A 24,823-nucleotide genomic window follows, 5' to 3' on the forward strand; every position below is an offset into this window, starting at 1 on the left:
TAGTTATTGAACCAGGGCAGCTGGTAGCATCTGAGGAAGTCAATATTTCTCCTTTGTTGCTTGCCTTTTACCGAGGAGCAGACACACAGACACTGGTGCGCAGCTGAGCAGCACAGAGGGGAGCCTACACTGGTCCTGTATACACCAGGACCCTTGAAGCTTCTTGTGTCCCTGCCCCTGATGCACAACCACCATCAGCCCCTGAGGGCAAATGCATGCCAGAAAAAAAGAAGGGAGAGTGAGCTAGTGCAGTGCAGGTACTGATGATCTGGCTGCCTTCTGTCTAGGAGCCTCCTCTTCCTTGATTCACGTGCTACAGAGAGGGAGTGACAGAGATGTTCAGCAACAGGAAAATTCCCGTGCAACTCTACATCACAACTTCAAGGAGCATGGACAAAGTTTTATTCCAAAGGTGAGTGTTCAAATTACCTTGAATTTTATTCAAGGTAAGTGCAATGCTGCCACAGCACTGCGTGAGGAGCTGGGAGTCAGCACTGGCACGGTGGTGCTGGCACTTGGTGGTGCAGTGAGTTGGCACAGGGCCCCAGGAGGGAGCAGTGGGTGGCAAATGCTGTATGGAAACTCCTAAACAAACTGGTGAGGCTGAGGTTTGTGGTGAAGGCTGTAATTAAAGCTATTTATAATAAGAGAAGTATAAACAAAAGGTAACTTGCTAATTTAAATGACCCAGTTATACGTTTTGACCCTGAAGACACTGAAGACTTTGGGGCTCCCTTGACTTAGTGGCTTACAGCAGTGTTTTGCTGCTATTATGTGTGACCTGCACGTCAGTGCAGTGGTGTTTTGTAATTGAGGTCCTGGCTGCATATTCCTGCTCTGAAGTACAGTCCCTCTTGTGTAAGTGTATGGTTCCTCCTGAATGTTGGGATTTTTTTTGGCACAATTTGAACAGCACAACTTCCCAAGGTATCTGAACTTGCACAAGCATTGCTCTGTGCTGGTCCACTTTCTGTTTAGTTATACCCTGCTATAGAACTGAGTTGTCATATACATCACTGAGGAACTCACTCCAACAGTCTTTACAGGCTGTAAGTTGCTCCTTCAGTTATTTATGAATCTTTCCCAACCCCAGCTGATATTTCAGTATTTCAGCTCAGGCTCTGTCTCACTGTGGCTCTCTCCAGCCATGTAGCATTACAAGGAACAACACTTGCCCTCGGGAATTTGAACAAAATCAATCCCAATACTGTAAGGGCTGTGTATGTTTGCCAAAGACCTACACATTAGCACCTAAACCCTGTCTTTTTCTACTCATGCAGCCAATCCTGCTTTTTAACTGGTATAAAACTTTTCTTTTTTTAATCTCATTGATTATGGCTGTACAATGGAACCAAGGCACACTGCTTTATTGTGTCAGCAAGTGTCTCATTTTTCTAAGAAGAGAATTTGTGGCTCCTGGAAAATATAGGTCTTTCAGCAGACTGAGGCTGAGCTTGCTGACACTCTGTTTATGTCCGTATTCTGCTTGTTGCCAGCTTGGGACAGAAAAGAAATACAAGCAAAGTTGTTCAACACGGACAAGGGCTCACTGTGCCCTGTCCTTTCCACTGGACAAACTTTGGAAAGGCTATGAGAGGTAGTAAGCTAATATTAAAATGCAGTAAGAATTAAAGCCAGCCATTGAAATGAACAAGAACGTACCTCTGTGTTGCAGAACACATGGGAAAAAAAAAAAAAAGAGCAATTAGTTAATGTTTCAGTAGTAGAGAGGAGTGCAAGACAGAGAAAGGTAAAATCTCTGTTGACTAAATCAATTATATTTATGAACATTGTTTGTGCTTCATTTATGGTGTTCAGCTTCTTAAGCAATAAGTTTAGCTGAAGGAAATATTTGTGCAAAAGTGCATATAAAAGAAAAGGAATGGAAAATAAATTTTAAAAATGTCAGTGGTTATGTATGCTCTAAGGAAGCTACTACGATGTGGTGCCACAGTAAAACAGCAACTAATCAACACCTCTTAAGCTGCTAATATGAGATCTTTACAGCAAATTGTTCTTCCTGGGGATTTGCATTTCAGTAATTATGTGGTGAAATTTAGCAAAAGCTTTCACTATCAGATAAACTCAAGCCAAATTTGTAGACGGAAGTATGCACAAGTCAAGTTTTTATCTTTTCAGAAAGATGTAATGAGGTGTAAACATCTATAAAACATGTTTGACTTCAAAATCCTTTGAGCTAAAGCTCTGCAAAGTCAAAGGCAGTTAGCTACCTGGTCCAGAGGGCTCCTAACACCATGTAATCCCTGTATCTCAGCTCAGATGTAGCGAGAGCAGTATTTCTATCCAGGTACAGATTAGGTGATTCTTGGTTAATGTACATTTATGATTAGAATTTGACCATTTAGAAATACAAATATAGCTGCTGACAGTGGGAAATAGCAAGAGAAGGGGGGCTAAAAATATCAGCATAATCAAACTTCAGCCTGGAGTGACTGGATAAGAGAGCATGATGAGGGCTTTCCTTGGGATGTGCTTTCCTCGAGATGTGCTTTGGTCCTGCCTGATTACAGGTAAAAATTGGAAAACTATTGCAATTCCTGGAACTTCATTCCTCCCCTGAGACCATTATCTTGTGCCCCAGATAGCTCCTGAGCTATCTTCCTGCAATTCATATTGATTCAGGTGCTTTTTGTTCAGCTAGGAGGAAGAACAAGGTTTATCCACCCAGCCTACAACAACTGATTCTGTCGGTCCTTTTGCTGCTGAGGTAAATTTGTATTGATAAACATTTGCAAATGCCTTCTTACAAACTCCCACAGCAATTCTACTAATAGCTGATGGCTGTCAGAATGGCATCAACAGTTAATTCTGCTGAGGACCAAAATGTTTTAATCTAATGCATGTTCTTTTTTGGCTGTAATATGAGTGTATGTAAGAGGAATGCAGTGAGTGGGCCATTCTGGTCAGAACACCTGATCAAGTGTCTCTTCTCAGGTTAAAATATAAGAACTATAATTTTTTCTTACAAAAGAAGGAAAAAAAAGAAGCCATGAAGAATGATGAAGATGCTCCTCTTAATCTAGCAATTTTGTGCATAAGGTTTTTATATTTTCATATACAATGGAATTGTCTAAATGAGATACTTGAATTAATTGTTATTTTAGATGTAGTTAGACGTTGCCCTGTTTATTGGAGATTTCTGTGACTGTGGAGCAGTAACTAAGTTTCTTCCAAGTCCAATTAGTTCCACGGTAATAATGGAGTAGATCACAAGTGCAAAAGATTGCTTTGCTTTAAAAGTTTACATATGCAACTTGCAAATGAGTTTTGGTGCAAGACTAAGAATTTATTCCATAAATTTAAAATCTGTAGAAGGCTGGAAAGAATTCACAGGAATCATTTCCTTAAAAGTCGTATTCACTTCCTCTATCACCACTGAAAAGGCACAGGGTTCCCAACAGCACTGCTGTGGGGAGTGATCTCGAGGCAGGTGGGGAGGGCCAGGGTGTTGCCAGAGGGGCTGCAGGTCCTGTTCCCAGTGACATGTGCTGTCCCCCAGTGACTTGTCATGAACTGGCACCTCAGCCACAGCATACGTGGAGAAACAAAGCATATTTGCTAGTACCTGTTTTCTGAATCTTTGCTTACTGCCAAATATTTTCCAGTGGGTTATGGGGAGACCGCATCACAGAGAGGTGCTGCTTCCTAACTCTCACCCACCCATCATCTAAATTAGGTGTTTTATAAATGTTTAATCACTCAAGTGTCAAAGCCTTTCTCTGCCCAGTCATGCTCTCTGGTTATGGAACCCTAAAATGATGGGAATCACAGACTGAGGTTTGTGTGGAGTTAGAAGTGGATGGACAAATTCAGAATCAAGCCTCCTCCATAATGAAAGACTGATAAATCACGTCTGCTTTCCTCTACAATGCAAAGAGGAAAAAAAGCAAAGGGATGACCTAATTTAGTCATTGAGATGAATGGTGTGATAGAAGAGTGTTCCTAAAAACGCACATAAAATGTAAATCCTTTTTTCCTGTGAGTGCCTGGGCAGCAGTTGACTTCTGTGACTCACTTAAGAGAAATTCCATGGGAAAAAGGTTAGGCTTTCTCTGGGATGAAAAGAACGAGAGTAAATGATATAAACGGTGATTGTAAAGCAAATCCCTGCCTTATATCCCATCTACACTATATGAAAAGCAAACTCAGACAGTAAAATTTTAATTGCTGCAGTAGGTTCCCTGTCTTTGAGAGGTGAACAGCACAGACTCCCATAAACAGAGCTCAGCTTTAAAGGCCAGCCTGGGAATTTTGATCCTTTTCAGAAGAGAAAAGAAGTGCATCTTCTCAGAGGCTTTTGGCATGCCCACTGAAAACCGTGGACATTTAACCAGTAGCTTTTTCCTCACTCCAGTTGGTTGTTGGTTTGATATGGAATAACCTATTGTGGAGTCACAGCCAAAACATCTTCCCCAACTGGCTTCAGGGAGAAGCAGCCAGAGTGGAAAGAGCGTGTGGATGGCCTACGTGCAGTTCAGTTCCAATGCACAGTGTTTGTTTATAGAAGCTTATATTCAGCTACACCGTCAGCTGTCTCAAACAGACCTAGAGCACAGGGAGAATAAAAAGCTGAAATTATGTTTGAGAACTAGAGGATTGTTTATAGCAATTCAACAGAACAATTGCATATTGGTATACAGCAATCTGGGCTGCTTTTGAGCAGCCAAAGGAAGATATGAAGAGCAGGATTAAATGGCCCACTCTTACTAAAACAACAAGAATCTTCATTCTCTCTGATACTGATTTGGAAAAAGACACATGAGGTATCAAGGACAGAAAGAGGCTGCCACTGAGATTTTGCAGAATCCTGGCTTTAGTGGCATATGAGTTTTCTTGAATTTCTCTGATTTAAAGGGGAATTTTTTCTGCCTTTATATTGTCTTTGTTTTGCTTTGGAAATTGTGTCATAATTCTTTCTCTGGCTTTGGTAGCTACTTGGAGCATGGTCCAATTTAAAGATTATATTTTGTTGTGGAAGCAAGTGGTTTCTATTCTTTAGACTGGAAAGCTGGGGATGTTATTACTATTACCTCTTGGGGGGTGAACCTTAAAACTGAATAACGTGAATAGCCTGTGGCAATAATAATACCTCACAACGGCTTTATATAGTGATTTGAGGAGTCCTGATGGCTCAGTAAATATTTAATAACAGTCTCAACATCATCATTCAGATTGCTAGCCTCACACTATCCCAGGTGGTGCTCAGTAGGCTTTTGCAGGCTGTCACCACAATGCTGAGCACAATGTGTCTGACACTCTTCTGGAGTCAAACAATACCATATTTACTAAACTGGTAGCAATCATAAAATCAAATTAATAATAATCTACTAGGACTACTTCATCTTTCCTGCTGAGGAAAAATGTTTACTAAATATTTTTTTTCCTCCAAAATACTTCCAAAGATGATTATAATAGGGATGTGTTATTTAGGAAGGCAAGGTTGAAAAATAAAAAAATTGCCTAATTGCCTTGCCTTGGGATGAGAAACCAGTAACATTTGTAGGAGTCCCTGGTTTCCTGCACACAATACAATTTCGAAATTACTTTCATGGACACTATTTTGAGAACTGGAAACCATGGCTTTTATGTTATCTGGCAACTTGAAATCTTTTGTATGGCACTAACCTTCAGGGGCCTGATCCAACAACTGCCTGGATCTGCATTCAGTGTAGGTATAAACACTCCAACTGGAGTATAAAAGTACATGCAAAGTGATCTGATTCTTCCTTCTCATGAACCAACAACTTCAAAAGCATCTTGATAAAAAATGAAGGCCACGGGACTGGAAACGCTGTGCTTGTGGCTGAATCCGTTCACCAAGGGGCTGGAAAAGTGTGCTGATGTTTCTGAGCACTGTTCCAGGTTGGAGCAGACTGGTGAACTTAGAGACAGTTGAGTCATCTCCACACAGAGGGGGCAGGACAAACAATTATACACAAAAGAGCGCAACAGAGTTAAAGATAGTCACGTCCCCATCATGAAACACAGAGAATGAAATATGTATGGACCTGCAGAGCTTTTATACTGAGACTGGGCTAATGCAGTGCTCGATACATTTCATGAGCATATTGCAGCAAAAAAAAAAGTGAACAGGAAGCATCTTGAAAACAAGGATACATGAAAGGGAAATGATATGACAATGGCTGGTGTAAAGGTTATTTTTTTGTTTATAATTTGTATTAAATATCTCTGGTTAGAAACATTTTAGTAGCTTAACACAAATGTTTATGTAGCTTTTCCAAGCAGAATAACTAGAGTAGTATTACTGATTTTTTTTTTCCTGAATCATGCGTACAAGTCCCACTCTGGGAATCTGAATGCAAGGAATACTGATATTCCCCACTACATGTGGGGAGCATTACACCTGAGCACAGCGAATTCTGCAGGCCTTATTTCAGAAGAATTCTAAATTCTAGCATGCAGAATATAAGCACAATGAGACAACCACATTAGTAAGACTTTCCTGTACATAAGAATTTTGCAGAGGTGATAATTTGCTAGAGAGCTGCCTGCTAGAGTCAGACATAGGGGCTAAAAGTTTTTCTTTATTTCATTCTGGCTACATCAAAAAACACTGTTAATGTGTAAATAACTCAAAGGCAAGTATATCGTTACATTGGTACAGGGATACAAGGAAAAGGGAGTTGTATCCACCCCTTTTCTTTGCTATGACAACAGGATGGATTTTACCTGGAGATGTACTAGGAGTGTCCTGGGGATGTGTGCTCTGTGCCTACCAAGTTTCCAGCTTCCTTTAGGCACTCTGGAATAGAGGCTGCCTGCATGGTTTATCTGAGGATACTATTAGGTTGAGTGTTGTAATTTTCATTCTTCTAAACCCTACAGAAGTGATTTTGGCTGCAGGAAAATATACTACACATATCCTCTTGATGAAGGGGAAAAAGACTGAGGAAGAGGAAAAAGCTGAAGAAGACAGACCCAGGCTTGCCAGCGTGCGTTATTTAGTCTATGTGCCATCTTGGGCCACTTGTTAATTCTGTTTGGGATTTTATAAACAGCCACTCAGTGCTGGAGCACTACAGGGCTACCTGTGACTCCTGCTATTTATCCATCACACTGTTTCTCCCCAGTCTGGAGGAGGTTGCTGCCTCCTTCCAATACGTAAAGCAAGTTTGTTTAGTTTACTTTAAACAGGAAGGAATTTCATTCCATCACATTCCCTAATGTAGACTCAATCCGTATGTTGCCTTGAACAGCACAGGCTTTGGATTATCTGGAAGTGAAGCAGCCAGATCACCCTCCTAAAGCCCAGACTACAGGAGCAAGATGTACTGCCAATGTCAGGTTTTGCCAACCTTGACACGTCATCAGAATTATTTTAGTTACAGACTTCATCTTCCTGAGCATCCAAACTAAATAAGCACAATTGCAGTCTCTGAGAAATTATTTCAGAGATTCAAAGTAGCCATCCTCCTGGCTTCTGTTGAGTGATGTGCTAAAAATAATTAAATTTCAAAATCTTTTGAGAAGAGTCCTCTTGAGGATCTATTGGAAGTTCTTAATTTATTGTCATTCCATTAACAGTTGATAGGTAAGTTGTCTTGAATGCAGAGTGGATAACATTCATCAAAACTATGCTGCTATTCAAAGTTTACCTCTTCTATGCCCCTTTCCATGTAAGCTGAGAACAGTCAAGCTCCCAGTCTTAAAAAAAGGGATGTGTGCTTTTGCTCACTGGCCTGAAAAATACAATTGAGAAGAAGCATCCAGTGTACTGGATGTATTTCCCTTTCACAGTACACAGCCTGTAACCTAAAACTTTTTCATTGCTTCAGTAACTCCTTGCCATTTTAGTGTTAAAAGTCTGAATTTGTTTTGCTCTCACACTTGCCCTATCAGTGACTGAGTGAAGTGATTAAGTCCACAAGTGTGGGTTAACAGTTGTGAATGCTTCTCTGCAAAGAAAGTTTTCTGATAGTGATCTGAACCTAACCTCCCTTCATATCCCCTTTTATTAAATAAAACTATGTACACACACAATGCAAGATGGGAGAAGAGGATGAGGAAAAAACCCTCAAAGGTATAAAGCTCCTAAATGTTTCTAAATTTGAAAGCACATTCTCCTACTGATTCAGTCATGAGATTTTCTTGCTTGATTGCTTATGCCAAGGACACTGCTCAAAACCTCAGCTTTCCTGGTAACTGTATTTAGCTGTTCATTTAAAGATGCTATTTTTACTTTCCACACCTTGTTTTTATTGGCCACCACCTTTTTTTCCCTATAAAGGTTTTTTTTTGTCAGGAGGCAAAATAGTTAGGTATTGCAAAGCCATATAGTATTTTGACCAATGACTAAATTAGGAAAGATCTGTGGTTCTTAGCTTTTCCTCACCTTTCCTGTGGTTGCTCTTTCACACACTACCTGCTGAAAAGTGGGAGCTGAAAGGCTCTGTGCAAGGGGACTTTGCAGCAGCAAAATAATGGTCAGTCCACCTCCTTTCTTTCTCTCTTGAATCCAGTGCTCCAGAAATGCTGCCAGAAGTTGTTTTGGGGCCATCTGGGATCCCTCATTTAGATCATACAGTAAGTATGAAATAAGACTAATTTAATGGCAACGTTGTTATAAATCAAACTAAATTACTAAAAAAACTACCTGTCAAAATTAGGTTTTGTCAGACAGCAGTTTCTATTTACCTTATACAAGTCAGCTGGAGAGAATGAGATCATTGTGGACAGACAGAACAGACACAAAACTCCCAGAGCAGAGGCAGGAAAAGAAACTTGGACCAAAACCATTCCAGTAACAGAGAATATGAAATCTGATGTCTTCCCGTAGGGGAATACTTGTGGGACATGCTTCTCTGCTCCAGCGGTTTTCCCAAATTGCCACTGTAGAACTCTCCACTAGTCTTCTGAAATCACAAAAAAAGTAGGCTTTAGGTCAACTATTGTAAAACACATACTGACCCCCCCTCCTCTGTCGATCCTACACGTGTAACACACTTTGGCCTGTTCAATATCACAGGCGTGTTCGGAGGAACACTTTTACATTACGATCGTTTGTTGACAGACACAAAACTTCAAGTGCCTCCCAGCTTCATAAAATTTCTTAAAGGCATTTTTCTACTAGTTTCTATGAATCCCACAGTTAATGTTTAAAATTATTTTTTTTGCCAGTTTTCTTGAATGTCATTTCATTTTCTGTTATATTCTTTTCTACATCCCAAAATAACAAAAGCAACACTTTACATCAGTCATTATGATTGTGTATTTCAACACCTCTCATTTGAGAATCTGGGAAACATTTTATAGTTTATTGGGTGATGGGAGCAAAATCTTTACAAGATCAACCGTGATCAGCTTAGTCTGCAGGATTTAATTCTTGGTTTCTTTGCCTATATGAATAACATAAACATGAATGCAATGAAAGTGAAAAATGGGAATCAGATATTTGTGTCCACCAGAAGCAGTGACAGAGGTCTAATGCATCTGGTTTAAGGCCAGGTGAGCAGGATTTCTTCTCTTATGCTGCTCATTGACTTCTGTAGCACAGGATAGGCCCTTGAGGCTGGAGCAATCATGTCATAATGCCAAAGGATGGACCACAGACAAAAACTTAGCACGGCTTTTCATGAGCACTCGTGTCTTCTTGCTCCCATCTCAGTACAGGAATGTAACTCTCCTTGTAATTTCAAAGCCACTCGTTCAATCTTTTTGAGTAATTATGGGATGACAGCCGATTATACCCTGAAAATGCTTGCTAACACTATTAATCTTTTGCTCATATGGGCTGTTTATAGCTATAATTATAAATGAGTGAATAAAATGAAGTAATTTCTGATTGGTTGATTTGGGAAAGAAATTATGACTGTAGCCCAAAGGGTTCACTCAGTGCTCAATAACACAAGGTGCTGAGCCTCCACTGAAATCAGGGGGGCTCAGCATCCCTGAGGAGCACTTGGCACATCTTGGCAATGGGCTGGATCACACCCACAATAACAAGACTGGGGCAGCAACTCAAAGAAATGTTCTTATTGAAGTTGGGGATAAATTAAAGGGAGGCAACCAAAGAGAAACTATTTTCAGACAGCAAGTCTAGAATTTCAGTAACATTTAGCCTGATTCTTTGGAAATAAATTGTCTATGGAAGATATCTTACTAGGGTTTAAGTACTTAAGAGGCCCTTATTACAGGCTCTTGTACACATAAGTCAAGCAATGTGATGCACATTTTTGTGCCATATTATTGCCAGATGGACTTTCACGTTCATATTAATGTTTTTGTGAAAAAAGAAAAACCAAAATTAATTCTAGTTAAATTCTACTGTTTCGTTGGCTTGTGGTCAAATTCAAACAACTTCAGGCATCTAAATGAAATATATCTGAAGAAGGTTGACTGAAAAGCGATTTTTAAATTTTTTATTACTTTAGAATGTCAGTTTCTATTGCTATTATATTATACTGCTGCTGGGGAATTGTTGACAATTACTTCTGTCACATGGCTTTCCACAGACCAATCTTGTTATTTTTCTTTTGTTTTAATTGCTATATATCGAACAATTTCAGTGTTATAAGATTAGGGAAGGAAGTTCATGTGACCAACACTTCTCCATAGTAGCCTTTATTGAAAAGATATTCTAGTGGGTCTCCAGAATAAAAGAATAGCTTTAGAGGCCTAGATGTAAGATGAGGTGAGTTCAAGGACAGGCAAAGCACAGTAGGAGCAGAGACTGTGTTTTATAAAGACAGTGAAATGAAGAGTAGTCAGAGGATGTGAAAAAGGTCCATAAGAAGTGTCTGTGGTTTAGAAGCCAGCTTCCTGCGACAGGGCTTCCCTCCCTTTGACTGCAGTAGTGGGCTGGTAATGGTAACACTCTCTGGTAACTCTGTTTCCATTCCATGTGACACCATCTATATGCATTTTGAAATATAATTGGTGGTGGTTTGGGGAAGATGGAAGTTGCCAACCCCGTGATAATTTCCTACAGACAACCAAGAAAGAGACCTGTGGATAGAAAGATACAGACAGGGAGTTGCCATGACCATAAAAGAATTCTCTAAACATCTGAGAAAGGGGCACTGAAGGAATTGAGTTCAGAAACAATTCAGGAAGCTGTTGTCATCTGCAGAGGTCCTGTTAAATTTTGCCCAAACACCTGCCAGCTGAATCCTAGATATTAGTGCTGATCTGTTGAAAATGCACAGGGTTTGAAAAAAAAAAAAAAAGTAAAAATTTGGCAACTGATTATAAGGTTAGAAAATCACTTTTCACAGTTACTTTCAGAAGTGAGGACTTCTTGCAAAACTGTTCTTGTTTTCCTCACTACTGCTGTAGTTTTAGGACAAGAAAACTCCTTGGGCTTCCACGTTCAGAGCCCCAGAGCTAAAACCCTCTCCTCTCCTCCATGCCTACTTAACCAAACTGATTAATTTCTTAGAATCATGAAGAAATGGTCTTGTTGCAAAGGAGAAGGAAAAAGGCTTGATAAAGTCAAAAGTCAAAAGAACAAACAGTGACAAGAGCAAGAAAGTGACCCTGTTTTTTGGGACATGTGTAGGAATTGTTTCTGCAGTTAACCTCTGTAGCATAACAGGTATATTTGCACTTTACATTACACACTGCTTATGTTATTCTTAAAAATTATTTTGGTTTGAGCGTAAGTTCCTACTTAGCAGTTCAGAGATTTAAAGGATGAGTTGCTATAACAGTAATACAGTATTGAAGCAACAGCATCAGGAGAGCTGAAGACACTGCTAACTACCAGCTGCCAGTTCATGCCTTGAAGTTGGTATTTGTGGACAAAAGCAACATTTCTAACCCAAGTGTCTGTGAAGGCAGGGCGAGACAGAGCCCTTGGGCACTGCACAGCTGGTGGAGCTCTGTTCTGGAGTTTCACAAACATTTTCCCTTCCATCAGCCAATGTCCGAGTGAAGCCTCTGGGGGGAGGGAGATGTCTTGACCACATCTGTCACTTTGAAAGAGTGTTTTGGGTAGCTTTCAGCTCTGTTTTCTCTCTGGGGACAAAGCTTGCATTTTCTAAGAACAGTCAAAAATGAAACTAGCCTTCAAGAGACCAAGGAAAATGACAAGAAAATGTATAAGTTTCTAGTCCAAGTCTGGGCTTGCCCTTACAGGTATGAGCTGTGTTTATATCACAATTCTCTCAACCCATTTTCCTCATACATTAGAAATCTCTCTTTTCCAGCGATTTCCTTTCCTTTCATTGTTGCATGTTTACAGAGTTCTTTCACCAATTCTTTTCATTCTTCTCTGCTACTGTTTACGTGTACGTTTTGATAACAAAATGCCTCATGGGATCTCTCATGGCTGCTCCCTCCTCTTTATGCCTGTTGGTTTCCACCTAACAGTGCTGTTTCAGGACCTGTGTGTTTTCTCTGGTGAAACGAACTGCTTATGACAGAGGTGAGGTGCCAGACTGATCTCTCAGAGCACTGTGTATGTACGTGACAGTCAGCTGCTGATTTTACTCTCAATTCTCAAAGCCAAAGCTTCATCTGCTTCCCGTCCCACCCATGGGAGCCATGACATCATCTCCATGGTATTCTGAAATGTTACCCAACGGTCCAGTCTTTCCTCTCAGACTTCAGTGATGAAATCAGTCATTTCTTTCAGGGATGATGGTATTAAGTGTGTTCTACATGTCTTTTCTGATTTAATCTCTTCTCAATGTGTTTTTACTTTTTTCAGCTTTGTAATTACACGTTCTTTATATCTCTCAGTACAAGTGTTATGATTAAGCTGTTCTGGATGTGAGGTGAGGTTTGATCTGTTGAGGACCTCTTGAAATGCTCGTTTAAACTATTTTCTACCTTAAAACTATAGCTGTCCTATATTATTTTTTCCATCGTTGTTTTTCATTAGCAAAGTTTCTTGAACTTATTTAAAAAACACAAACAAACCAAAGATTTAGTAGCATCCCACCATGGACATGTGCATAAATGTGGTCATACTGTTTACATTTAAAAGGTAGTTGTTCTCTGGTGAATTTCTGTGTGCCTGTCGGAGGTGGCAGGAGAAAGTATGTCATGAGTAATTGCCCAAGAATTGGAGGATCTTTTTTGTTTCTCCATAGTTTGCAGCTGCACCATCATCAATTGCATGATTACATTTTCAGCTCCCAGCTGCTGCTTTCATGGGCCTCTATGTTGTAGGAGCTCCTTCAGACCAAAGTCCCAGTCTTTTTCTCAGGTTGGCTCTACCTCCTTCCCTGCTGTGTGTGCTGCCTGATCGAGAAAAAATGAGCTCTCCCAATTAAACGTAAAAGTATCTGGGCACATAATGCAGGCTCTGACTTCTGCCCTGGGTTCCAAAGAAAAGCACACAGTTCTTACAGCTGCAGTAGCCCAGGTCAAGTTTTCCCTTCTTTCACCCTTTTTTTCTTTTCTCTGTGGCTCCAGGAAAGCACATCTGTTAAGCCCATAGACACATTTAGGATAAAAAATGAGGTGTCTTTGATGATTATATAGGTGGATCTCACATACATGACTGTTGCTTTCACCACTAATTTTTGGTTTGGATTATGCCTTTGGTCTTCAAATAATATTTCCAAGGTGTAAATCCATACTGATTCCAATAGGCTGACATCTGCTTTAATAATTTTACATGACTTTTAAAGATTTATGGTAGTTTTTTTGAATATACTTTGTATCATAATAAGAAAAAGAGTGGAGTGGGTCAGTACACCACCTTTACCATGGCTGTGCTTGCCTTCAGTGACTTTTTTGGGCGTTTCTTTAATGTTAAAAGTGTAATCGTCTTACGTGTTAAGCTTAGGCAAATGACCTGTGTCCTTATGGAAAGTTGAATGCTGAGCTGATGGAGTGTTTGACAGGTATGTCTTCCACAAGCAGAGGGGATGAGCAGCGCTGTCCCGATGCCATCAGGGCGCACATGCGAAAGGGTCGCGTTGTTTCTGTTGGCTCATGGAGCAGCAGCTTCAGGTGCTCACAATCGCCCGAACAAAATTAAATTTTCAGAAGTAGGTTTATGGGGACATAACAGCCAATAAAAGCACTGAGCAACTGTCTAGAGGGGCAGGCGAATGTAATTGCCCACATGGCCAGCACTGGCCCCGCACCCGGCTGGTACCGACGCGGGGACACAGCGCGGGCCGAGCCGGGTCTCGCTGGTCCCGCACCCCGCCAGCCCGGCCCGCTCCGCTCCATCCCTGCAGCTCCCGCACCTCCGGCGGCGGGGCCGAGGCGGGGCTTGGCCGCTCGCCCCTCCCCGGCGGCGGCAGCAGCAGCAGCACCGTGCGCCGCCAGCGGCTCCTGTTGCGCCGCCGGTGCCCTCGGAGCCCCGGCCCTCCCACCGCCGTATAAAGCCCGGGGCGGGCGGCAGCGCCCATCGCTCCTGCCCGCTGCGGAGGAGGAGGAGCAGCAGCGGTACCGCGCCGCGGCGGCCCCCAGGCACCGCTTTCCCCTCTGGTTTTCCACGCCCGCCCCTCTCCCCCCGCTGTCGGGGGCTGGTGGCGCGGGCAGGCCGGCGGGTGCGGAGGGGGAAGATGGCGTGGAGCGGCGCCCGGTGGCCGCGCCTCCTCCTGCCGCCGCCGCCGCTGCTGCTGCTGCTGGCCCTGGCGCTGCGGGCGGCGGCGGAGCGGCGCCCCGACCCCGCAGGTGAGCTCGGTGCGGTGCGGGGGTTGGGATGCGATGGCGGTGCCCCGCGGGCGGCGGGGATGCGCCGGCGGCTTTGTGCCTTCCGGATCGGTAACATCTGCCAGGGAGGGAAAGCCCTCCCGCCTCGGTGGAGGCTGGGACCCGCCGCTTTCCCGGGTTATTTATTTATTCCCCCCCGCCCCGCACGGTAACGCGCCGCTCGGGGCGGCGGAGCGGCTCGGCCGTGCGGGAGTGGCGGCGGCGTCGGCTGGGGCAGCGCTCCCCACGTTGCTGACAAGAGGAACCGCTCGGCTTGAAAGTGCCTTAACCCGCCCAGGGGGTCATAGATGCATGATCACCCTTGGGAGAAAAGAAAAGAAAAAGGATTCCTTAAAGGGAATTGAGTCTCTTAGGCTTGCTTTTGCCTTGCCCGTCTCCCCCCTCTTCTTCCCTCTCCCTGAGACAAGGTGTTGATGAACATGTTTTTCCAGGCTGGGGAAAGCAATAGCGTCAGTCGCTGTGTCTCTAAACTGTAGCAACTGCTGATGAAGTTTCCTACTTCGTGCAAAAGTCAGCTGGAGACTCACTCCAGTGCCTGCCTTGCCTTTCACTTGTGTTCTCTAGCAGCTTTAACTTCAAGGAACCAGAAGGTAGAAGAAAGTTTTATCTTCAGCATGGAAAATAAAGGAATGTATGCAGGAAATTCCCTCAGAGAGAGGTGTCCAAGCACATGTATGTCCATCAATATGCCAAAACATGTTTTTTGCTCTAATACTTTTTGAGAGTCCATAGTTCTGATTTCTATTCTAAGCGTACAAAGGTATTTCGTCCCACTAGATTATTACCACATGATATCCAAAATAGTTTCATTTCTTGGCTTGTTTTACTCAAGTGTAATCAAGTTATTTTAATATCTGGCTTAATTTTGCAGTGTGCATAAGGAGGCTGCTTTATTTGAGAAGCAAGTTTTGTCAGCAAGTTCTTTGATATGAAAACTGCTGACTTGGTTGATAACTAGTGAAAAGTTAAAACAGTTAAAAAGAATGGTGTTGATGGATAGCAGGCTCCACTCAATGAACTTCTCATTTCCACTTTTCTTGGTACTTTGCTACTTTTGGTCATTCAGAGGATTTATCTGAAGGCTGTGGTGTGGATGCTGTCTATCAGAGGGGTGTGAGTGTTACCATTCAGCCTTTGCTGCCCCTCGGAGGTGCACCCCACAGGAACAGTTTTGAGCAAAAAGTTGAGCTCCTGTACCTGTTTTCAGGGCAGTGACTGCAAGTTGAGCACCTTTGGAAATCAGTTATTGCAAACACAGTTATGTTTTCATGAACATATCTATTCAAATAATGCTTTTTTAAACTATGCACTTGAAATGTAGGATCTCAGGCTGATATAAACTAGTAGCTGTCATGGTAAGGATTTTTCTTTAATCCTGCTGCTTTTTAAATCTGTGAAAAGCAGAGTGCATAGTCCAGACAGCTCTGTATGATTCAGCAACCCAAAAATAGACTGCTATGTCTATATCAATAGTAAAAATGGCGCTACACAAATTACAGTGCAAGAAAGCACTGATAAGTTTATATATAGGTGTTCACACAGGAAGACCTTAATTCCTTTTAGTTTAAACATGAATAACCTGAACTGTAGAAATCTGTGCAGGGCTGAAACCACTCTGTGAGTAGTTTCTTGACCCCAGACACTTCCTGCTGTGTTACGTGTTTTTATTCCAGTTTTAACCCTTAAATGTTTTCCCTGTGCTGTATGGCCTGAAGAGAGGCAGACCTTATGGTGCCTCTAGTTCTAGAAATCTGTTTTTCAATTTCTAGTCTCTTGATACTTTGTACAGTTTGGTGTAAAACAGCAGGCGAAGACACAATTTGCATGTCGATTTTTAACACAGTCCATTCATATTGCTTACTTGAGACTAAAGCTGTAACAAGAGTGTCTGAAACTGACTGCCAAGCTGCATCTTCGTAAGACTTTATTCAAAAAGTCTTTGGAAAGAGCTGCCTGTTGCACAGCACTGGTTACAGTGAGAGTCAGTGTGGCCCTGTGGCAAACAGTGTTTGCAGAAATCTGTCCTGCGCTCCTTCCTTGGCCGCAGGTTTATATTTCAGGCAATTGAAGAGAAGAGCACTGTTGAGCTCTGAAACACTGGCCCCTGTGTGGTGAAGATGCAAAGTTTCTGTGTTAAAACACCAGCGTTGAAATATTTCCACTGCACCACACTTGCTGCATGCACATTGCTGATTGTGACATACAGAAAGACGGTGGAAATGACATTTATTATTGCCTGAGAGGCAGACACTGCTCTTGGCAGCAGATGCAGATGATGTTCTCACCTAAAATGTTTTGTCAGTCAGCTGTTTGCATGGGAAATGAGTTTGCTACCTTTGAGTCTGTTCCTCAGAGCAGCTGTGGGGACTGGGCTGGAGCACGGCCGTGTTGAGGTGTTGGGGCCCAGGTTGCAGCGGCGGCAAATGGGCAGGTTTTGAGGTGGGTCTGTGGTGTCTGAGTGTGCTCCTGAAGTGGGAGGGGTGGGCTGGGAGGAACAGGGCTCCAGCAGCGTGGGTGGCTTTCCAGAGAAGCCTGGCCAGGAGGTGGGGCAGCACAGCTGGCTGCAGGAGCGCTTGGAGCCAGTGGGCTTTCCTCCACCTCGGCATCCATCAGCTGCTGGTCACAAATGCTTCAAGCAGTAACTGCTGGCTGGCCTAGCTCTGTGAGGACTCACTTGAAGATACAGCACGTACTGTTGCCATTTGTGTTGACTTTTTTGGGGTCAGCCAAAATAGTATCTATGAGTGATAGCCATCGATAGACCTTCCCTTCTGGGTTGCTTGTGGTGCCCAAACAAGAGATTTTGGTCATTCAGCCATCTTGACATACTTATTAGAAGTACTGACAGACTCAGCCTGCTTGGTGGAGGAGAGATCATAAATACAGCACTCTGCCTGCCTCCATCTCTCTGCCCAATCTTCAGTGTCTTGCTTCTTTGCTGGTGCTACTTCTGTCTTCTCTTGTCACCACAGTACCTAAAACTGCTGCATAAACCTGTATTGTGGAAAAACCTCCTCTGGGTCTCTTGGTGCTGTGCCCTTTTTGTGGCGACTGTATGAAAAAGCTGCCACCTCCCCTTAGAGGTGAATGGTAAAAGCAGAGATTGATGAGCCCAGAACTGACCCTGCAGGAGACAGCACTTGGGTTGCCTGTGTCTGGGACACCATCATGCATTTAGCATCAGTGTGCTCCACTTCAAATAGAAGTATCTATTTCAAAAGATACCTTTAGCCTACAGCTTTGAAATCAATAGTGACTGACGAATGTAATAGTGTGTAGTGAGGGGTGTGAGTATTTGGAAATAAGATAAAAGTAAGAAAATATGGCTGTGGAGGTGCAAACCAGCAAAGTTGTTCTTTCATCACCTCTTTTTCCCATGAAAATACTCATCCTTGAAAACACCCAAAGTTTGCAGTCTGAGTTCTGTGTAGCACTTGTTTTAGAGGCTGCACAATGCCAGTATCTGTGGCAAAAGAAAATGTAGACATTTTTGTTCTGGCTTTTCTTTCTTTCTGTAGGTAGAGGGAATAATGAGGCTGTGGAAGTAGACCACAGAGATGGATGTGACATTGTTTCTCTCTGTGATATACAGTGGAATTACTGCAACTTTGACTGTAAAATGCATTTTTAATTAAAGCAAGAAAAAGTAAAACAGTTGTGACCTTTATAATCAGCATTAGATGCTGTAAACTGCACTGTAAAGGTACAGCGGAATGACTGCCATGATTATCTGAGCCGGGGGTGTTTTGCGTGAAATGTGTCCCTGTCAGGGGTCTGAACTAATATTATTTCTCAAGGTTGTCTTTATGTTCGTGGCACATTCTGGAGGGTCATTATTTATGTGCAAGTTCTTGGCTTTTTCCCTCCTTTCTGCTTATTTAAGCAAAAGTGACTCTATCTCTTCACAGGGAAGTGTTTAGTTTGTCTGTTGAACTAACACTGTTATGTTGTGTAATCAGAAGCCGTAGTATCTTTCCATTTGTGTAGAGCTGCCAATCTGAATTACAAATTACTTGACATGCTGCTCAAGTGAATTTCCTTGTCATGAAGAATAAGTATGGTTGCAATAAGGGCATTTTTGTTTTTATTTATGTTGTTAGGGGGTTTTATAGTTTCTGAGTGACCAGTTGCAAACAAGTTTGAAAGTGAAGAATGTTTTTGATCCTTCTTAATTTAAACATGAGCAGGGTTCTCTCAAGCACAAAACACAGCTTGACCAAACAGATAAGACAATCCTGCTACTAATGTGTGGGAGTGTTGTAGCTCTAGAGAATAAACAACACTTAATTATCAAGGAATACATGCTTGCAAGCACAGCCTGATACCACAAGTGGCTTTAGGATTAATAGAACTCCTCCTGGAGTATTTCCTTAAGGTGAATTCAGTTTTAAAAATATGGATGGTACTGGTCATGAGGAGACTAAATATGTAAAGATGCTGTTTCATCTCAGATGTCTGTTTTCCAGGAGCTAGAATTTGCTTACAATTTGTAGTAGAAGTAAAACAAACAAATGAAAAACAAATTACAAGTGCACTAAAGAAACATTATTTGATCATCAGAGTAATCTGGCTTCTTCATGTTTTCTGTGTGTGTGCATGCCTTTCTTGCTGTGAACTGGTTTTTTTAATATAATGTTTTAACATTGGTTACAATGAACACTAAGACTGGAGAAACTTAGGTACCTACTCATTGTTTAAATATTTAGATTATTGACTAATGATACAGTTGACATATTTGAATATTTTATTCTGTTTCTGCATGAAACAAAACTAAAGATACTCTGTATTACTATATAATTTCTTTTCAGACGTGACTATTTTTGTAATGGAGTTACAAAGTAATTACAGACGAATTTCCTTAATAGTTTAAAGCTAATCAGTAGAACTCTGCTTTGGCTTAAAACATTACTTTCGAATTTATAGGACAATTCTGAAGAAACTGCCTCTATTTTAGTGTTTGCCCCACCAGCTCCTATGGTCTGCCCTTTGAAAATATTTGAGGGTTCATTCTTGGAAAAACTGACAATCTCTTGATCCATTGTGGATTTTCTTAAAAAATAGACATGGGGGAAAAAAAAGGTGTGTGGGGAATCCTTTTTGACGGTAATACTGATTCTTGCAATGATAGAGCAAGTATGTTTTTAAAGCTGAAGTATTCGTAATTAATGCTAACAAACTGTAAGGAAAAAAAAAGACACAGGAAAAAAAGCTAAACAAAAATAGGTTTGTCATTAAAGTGCCACTCCTCTGAGAATGAATTCTGTACCTGTGGATCTAAGTGTTAGTGTTCTGAATGAGCCCATTGTTGAAATCAACTGTGCAAGAACTAATCAGTATCTGATACAATTGCTTTCCTAATTTTTTACTTTTTTAAAACGTAAAAGTAGATTGTTTAGTTTTGTAGTTCACATGAAACTTTAATACAGTAAAGTGTTTCCTTAGACTATCTTCATAAGCAATTTACTAATGCTGTTTTGCTTTGCTGTAAAGCAGCTGTACTTGTGTTGGATCAGAACCAGGCCCATAACTTTATGAGCTGAAGTTGCTGGGTCAAGTATATTATGTTAAAAGCATCTTTAAACATGCATCATACATGACATGACATGTCTTGTGTCAGAAGTAGGACAGAAGTTTTTACTGCCATTTCATGATTTGAAGAACTGAGTTGTTCAAAACAGGGCACTGATCCCACCAGTGTGGAGTTTACGTTGCTTGTTTGCACAGAAAAGAGAACTTTGAAAAGTATGGGATTTCCTTCCTTTCCAGGGTAGTGTGGCCTGTGGTTCTGTTTGGAGAATTTTAGATGTCCAGTGTTTGTACACAGGACCAGATGTGAAGCTGTAGGGCAGCTTTTTCAAATGAACTGACTGATCCGGGTGGTAGCATCTGCTTACAACATGAACCACAGTGTGGGCACGAAGGACAGCTCTGTGTCTTCAGGATGGCTCCAGTTCCAGCTTAAATTTCTCTCTTTTCTTAAAGTAAAGACTAGTCTAAGGCAAAACCATTATTGCAAGTCCTAACTGCTGAGTTTCATTGATGGATTGATTACCTGTCAAAAAATGGACTTGAACAGTGCCTGTTGCTGTGTGTGACTGCTTCTGTTTAAACAGCTGGATTTGCTAAACAACAGCTTAAGAAGTAACATGCTCTCCTCTAGATACATATTTATGAGAGAAGCAGAGAGGGCAAGGCTACAAAAAGGCAGAAGCTGAGTAAACTTTCTCACTTAGCCAGCTGATGCTAATTGTGTCCTGCTCTCAGCTGCACAGCCCCGATGACAGTTTATAGCAGGGCCATCCAATCGGTGCATTCAAGCAAGACACAGCTCGTGCCATGACTCCATCCATTCCCACTCTCAAGAAGATTTTTGTGGTTTGATTGCTGTCTGGGCACCAATAAACAGCTGTAACCTGATCTGTTCCCCATTTGTCAGGAAGTTAGGCAGTTCCTTCATGCATGGCAATGATGTCATTTACAAACAGTTGATTTTAATTTTTTTCTCGTCTGGGAACTAAGGAACTCGTCTTATCTTTGCTTTACTACAGAATAACTGACTCAGTAAATAGGGTCCTATCCAAGTCCTCTGAAACTGATGGAAAAACACTTTACTCCTGCTTGTATTTGGCTTTGTTCAACTATCAAAACAAGGAAATCTTGCATTAGAGTGAGTGCAGGCCAGAGCACTGGCCAGCGCTGCACCCAGGACTGATGTGTGTGATTGATGAGTGCACATACAGTTCTTAATGAGCTCTTGTTGACTGTGTGTTCAGTACTACTAAATTAAAAAAGTAAGTTAAGGGCTGAGACATAATCAGCTTTTAAATGTTTCCTGAAATCAGTCGTATATTGGGAGTAACTACCAGTTCTTGAAGCTGTGTATAGGTAATGTATATGCATATACAGAAAAATAGTTACAGCCTGTGGGCCATGAGTTTTTATTTAATTGTTTTAGAACTGGCTCTGTTCAACATTTGATCATTTTAATGTAATCATTTTAGGTGCTGTATCAGTGAAACATCAGAAATGATGTGGTAATAGACAGCAGTAAGCAGCAGCTCAGCAGGCTTGCTGTTGGAGTCAGTCTGCATGGGAGAGGGAAATGTGTGTTCACACCCTGTACTGTGAATTAAAGCATGAGGGAATTACAGTTCGTAGAAAAGAAAAAGAAGAGAAAAAAAAATTTAGTGTCCTGGCCAGGAGCCGTGTGTTAGCAAGTGCTAATCTAACATAGATTCTATAACAGGAGAAAGTTCAGAGCAGCTCCTGCTTAGTCTAAGTGTGCGTTTCTGCTAACCAAACTTCTTTGTTCTTTAAAACACATGAGAACAGGCAGAATGTACTGTGGCTGAGGAAGTCGCAATAGTACCAGCTATTTGAAAGTAACTGAAACCAGGAAATGATACTTTCTATATTTCTCTCCCTAGGGAGCTCCTGAAAGCTTCCTGCATTTATTGGTTCTATTCCCTGGCTTGGAACAGTGTTGGCAGCTTTGATACCACTGGCTATTGCTCTGTAATTTCAGCAAGGTTTACAAACAACCTGGAGGAGCACAGGAAGGATTATCCACAGATAGCCCATGCATTGAGTGATCCTGATAACCATAAATGCCAGTCGTGGTCAGAAACTGTTTGCAACAGTTTCAAGGCAGAAGTTATTCTTTTTTTCCTGCAGGTTGAACCAATTTAAGGGTCAGGTGGTAGCAGGGATGGTACATGTGTACCTCCATTAGTTCTGCAATAACTTTATACTAACAAAATAAAGACTTCCACAAATCTGCTAAGAAGGATTTCTAAGTTTTTGGAAATCACATAAATAATGTTTGTGCTACTCTCTGTATTTTGCAGCAAGGCATGTGTGTATGCATGTATTGAAGTGCAGTGATTAAAGGGAGGTTTGTGATACAGAGGAAGACAGACCAAACTTTCAGAAGAGGTTGGTACAAGAAGGTCTGCTTCTTCTAAATCTGGCCTTTCAGAAGTATTTTAAGCATTGGTTCTTGCTGATATTTCATGAGTTTTTCAAGCATATTTTGTCTCCCATCCAAGGGTATTTTTTAGCATCAATCCAACCATACTATTTAGTTGCAGAGAATCCAGTCCTACAATGTGATCATGGCTATGGTTAGTGGAACTTTGAAACCAGTCTGCCTTTCTGGGAAGCACAAAAATGTGGGATAAATGGAGGAATGCAGCAGTGTCCTGTGCAGAGCGGAAGTTGACTGTATTATATAAAGATCAGATTAAAAAAACGTCAGGACTTCCAAATAGGAAGTAGTATTGTTTATGCCCCATTCATCTTTCCCCCTCCTGCAGTGTAATGCACATTTATTTACTGAGAAAAGAAGATGACCATGTTTGCTATTTCAGCACATTGTTGCCTTTCTAAAGCATCCTAGGGAGAAAATAAACAGCTGTCGGATGGCTTTGTCTTTTCTCTCTTTGTGCCAAAAGTTTTACTTGACCAGAAATTCTTCTGTTGGCTTACTGCTTTCTTTGACCATATGTACGTCACAAGTTCACACTGGATGGGTATATATGTTTAAAGCTTGTGTTTTTTCTCGTTGTGTACTTAAGATATTTGTTTGCTGCTGGATTACATTAGCCAAGTATATGTCTGTAGGTATAATGGTTACATTGTATATGATGGGTTTGTTTACGAAGCCTAACCATGAGATATGATGGGTTTCTCCTGTCTCTGTCTGTTTGCCATCTTTTCACAGTATGTGGATTTTCAATGGTTTTATTTGATGCAGAATCTTAAGTTTAGGCAATAATCCTAAAATCAAGTTTCTTTTTGAGTAGTCTAATCTTGCCTTTGTGAAGGATAAGTGGAAGATCGTGTTGTGCTAAAAGATCTGGAGTCTGAAAGTACTCTTTGATATTTTGGTTGTCTTAATGGTTCTTTAGATTTTGAACATACAGTCTAAGTCCATATAAATAGGGAACAGAAATTACTGTTGGCACCACTGGTGACTCTATAGCCATCTGCAGAGCTTCAGCTTGTCTTGAAAGCATATAGAAGAATGGTTTTTTGTGATCTTGAACTGTGACAAGAGGAATCCAGGTTGAAAACACTTTTTTAATTGTGTTGAGCTTTAGTACATTCCTCCAATGATGCTCCTGTGGGGTGTAAAGGCAAGTTTGGAGTTTGTTTTCTCTTTCGTTTGTTTGTTTTTGTGGGAAACTACATCCTGTTGGTTTCCCATATCTCCAGAGATGCAAGAGACATAGTAGGCACAATTACATAGCTTAATCAATGGGTTTGGAAGCATCTATGTGCTTCTTCCAGTTATCTATCCCATCCATCTTCTCTTCCAGGCATCTGCTTAACTCATGCCTTAGTACTACCTGACCTTTCTTTGCCAGTGTGTGGGCTTTTTTTTTTCTGCCTTAAATCCGTGCAGGTGTTCCTAGTATGCTTCTGGTTTCCAAGGTTTTTCTGTGATCTCCAACAACTTGTTTATTAGCTTGCTGGAAATGTTTGGTGATTTATTTTTCAATTATACATAACTTTACACATTTAATGGGAAGATGGATACACAGTCATTACTCTGTTAAGCAGCTCTGGGTGGGGTGTAATGTGCAAATGGGAAAGTAGGTTGTGTTAAATGTAGACACTGGAACATGAATAAAAATGTATTACAAGTACAAAACATCATTTGTTTACCATTATAAGCCTCTAGTTTTAAAGATAGAGATAGATTTTAATGTCATAATGTGGTACCATGCACAGATGTCCTTTGATCTTCCAGCTTGCTTCTGTTCCAGAGAAGTCCATGGTACTTGAATCCAAGGACTAAATGTCAGGTTCCGTGTGGCTGTAAGCAATATCCTCAGTTTTGGCTGCTCTGAATCTACTATACTAGTGCCCACAACCCCTGGTAGAAATTATGTAGTAATCTCTGTCAGTGTTCATTCAAGATAAATAAGAACCATGTGGGTGTGTGAGGAATGACTGCAGTTCTTTGCATGCTTCTTTGCCAGGATACAAGGAGAAAGGTCACTGCTACTTAAAGCAGTCCTGCCATGGAAATTCCTGACTGAGACCTTGCCAGGCAATTCACTGAAGACAAAGGCTCTGGCTTATTGTTCTTATTTCTGGAAATAAATATTTCTGATGCAGCCAGGTCCCTGAAGATAGCATCACAAAAAAATGGGTAGAA

At 41.4% G+C, this 24,823-nt stretch overlaps 1 protein-coding gene across 1 annotated transcript in view; it reads left to right on the top strand.

Annotated features, from left to right (window-relative positions):
* Positions 1-391: 391 nt before the first annotated feature.
* The window catches only part of PLOD2 (procollagen-lysine,2-oxoglutarate 5-dioxygenase 2), a 65,320-nt gene continuing 40,888 nt past the window's right edge, over positions 392-24,823 (top strand). Inside the window, exon 1 of the mRNA XM_017833821.1 lies at positions 392-412. The gene's annotated coding sequence lies outside the window, so the exon portion shown is untranslated. The remainder of the gene's footprint in view (positions 413-24,823) is intronic.

The sequence above is a fragment of the Lepidothrix coronata genome, unplaced genomic scaffold (genome assembly GCF_001604755.1).
Source record: "Lepidothrix coronata isolate B3197 unplaced genomic scaffold, Lepidothrix_coronata-1.0 Scaffold221, whole genome shotgun sequence".
NCBI classification, from domain to species: domain Eukaryota; kingdom Metazoa; phylum Chordata; class Aves; order Passeriformes; family Pipridae; genus Lepidothrix; species Lepidothrix coronata.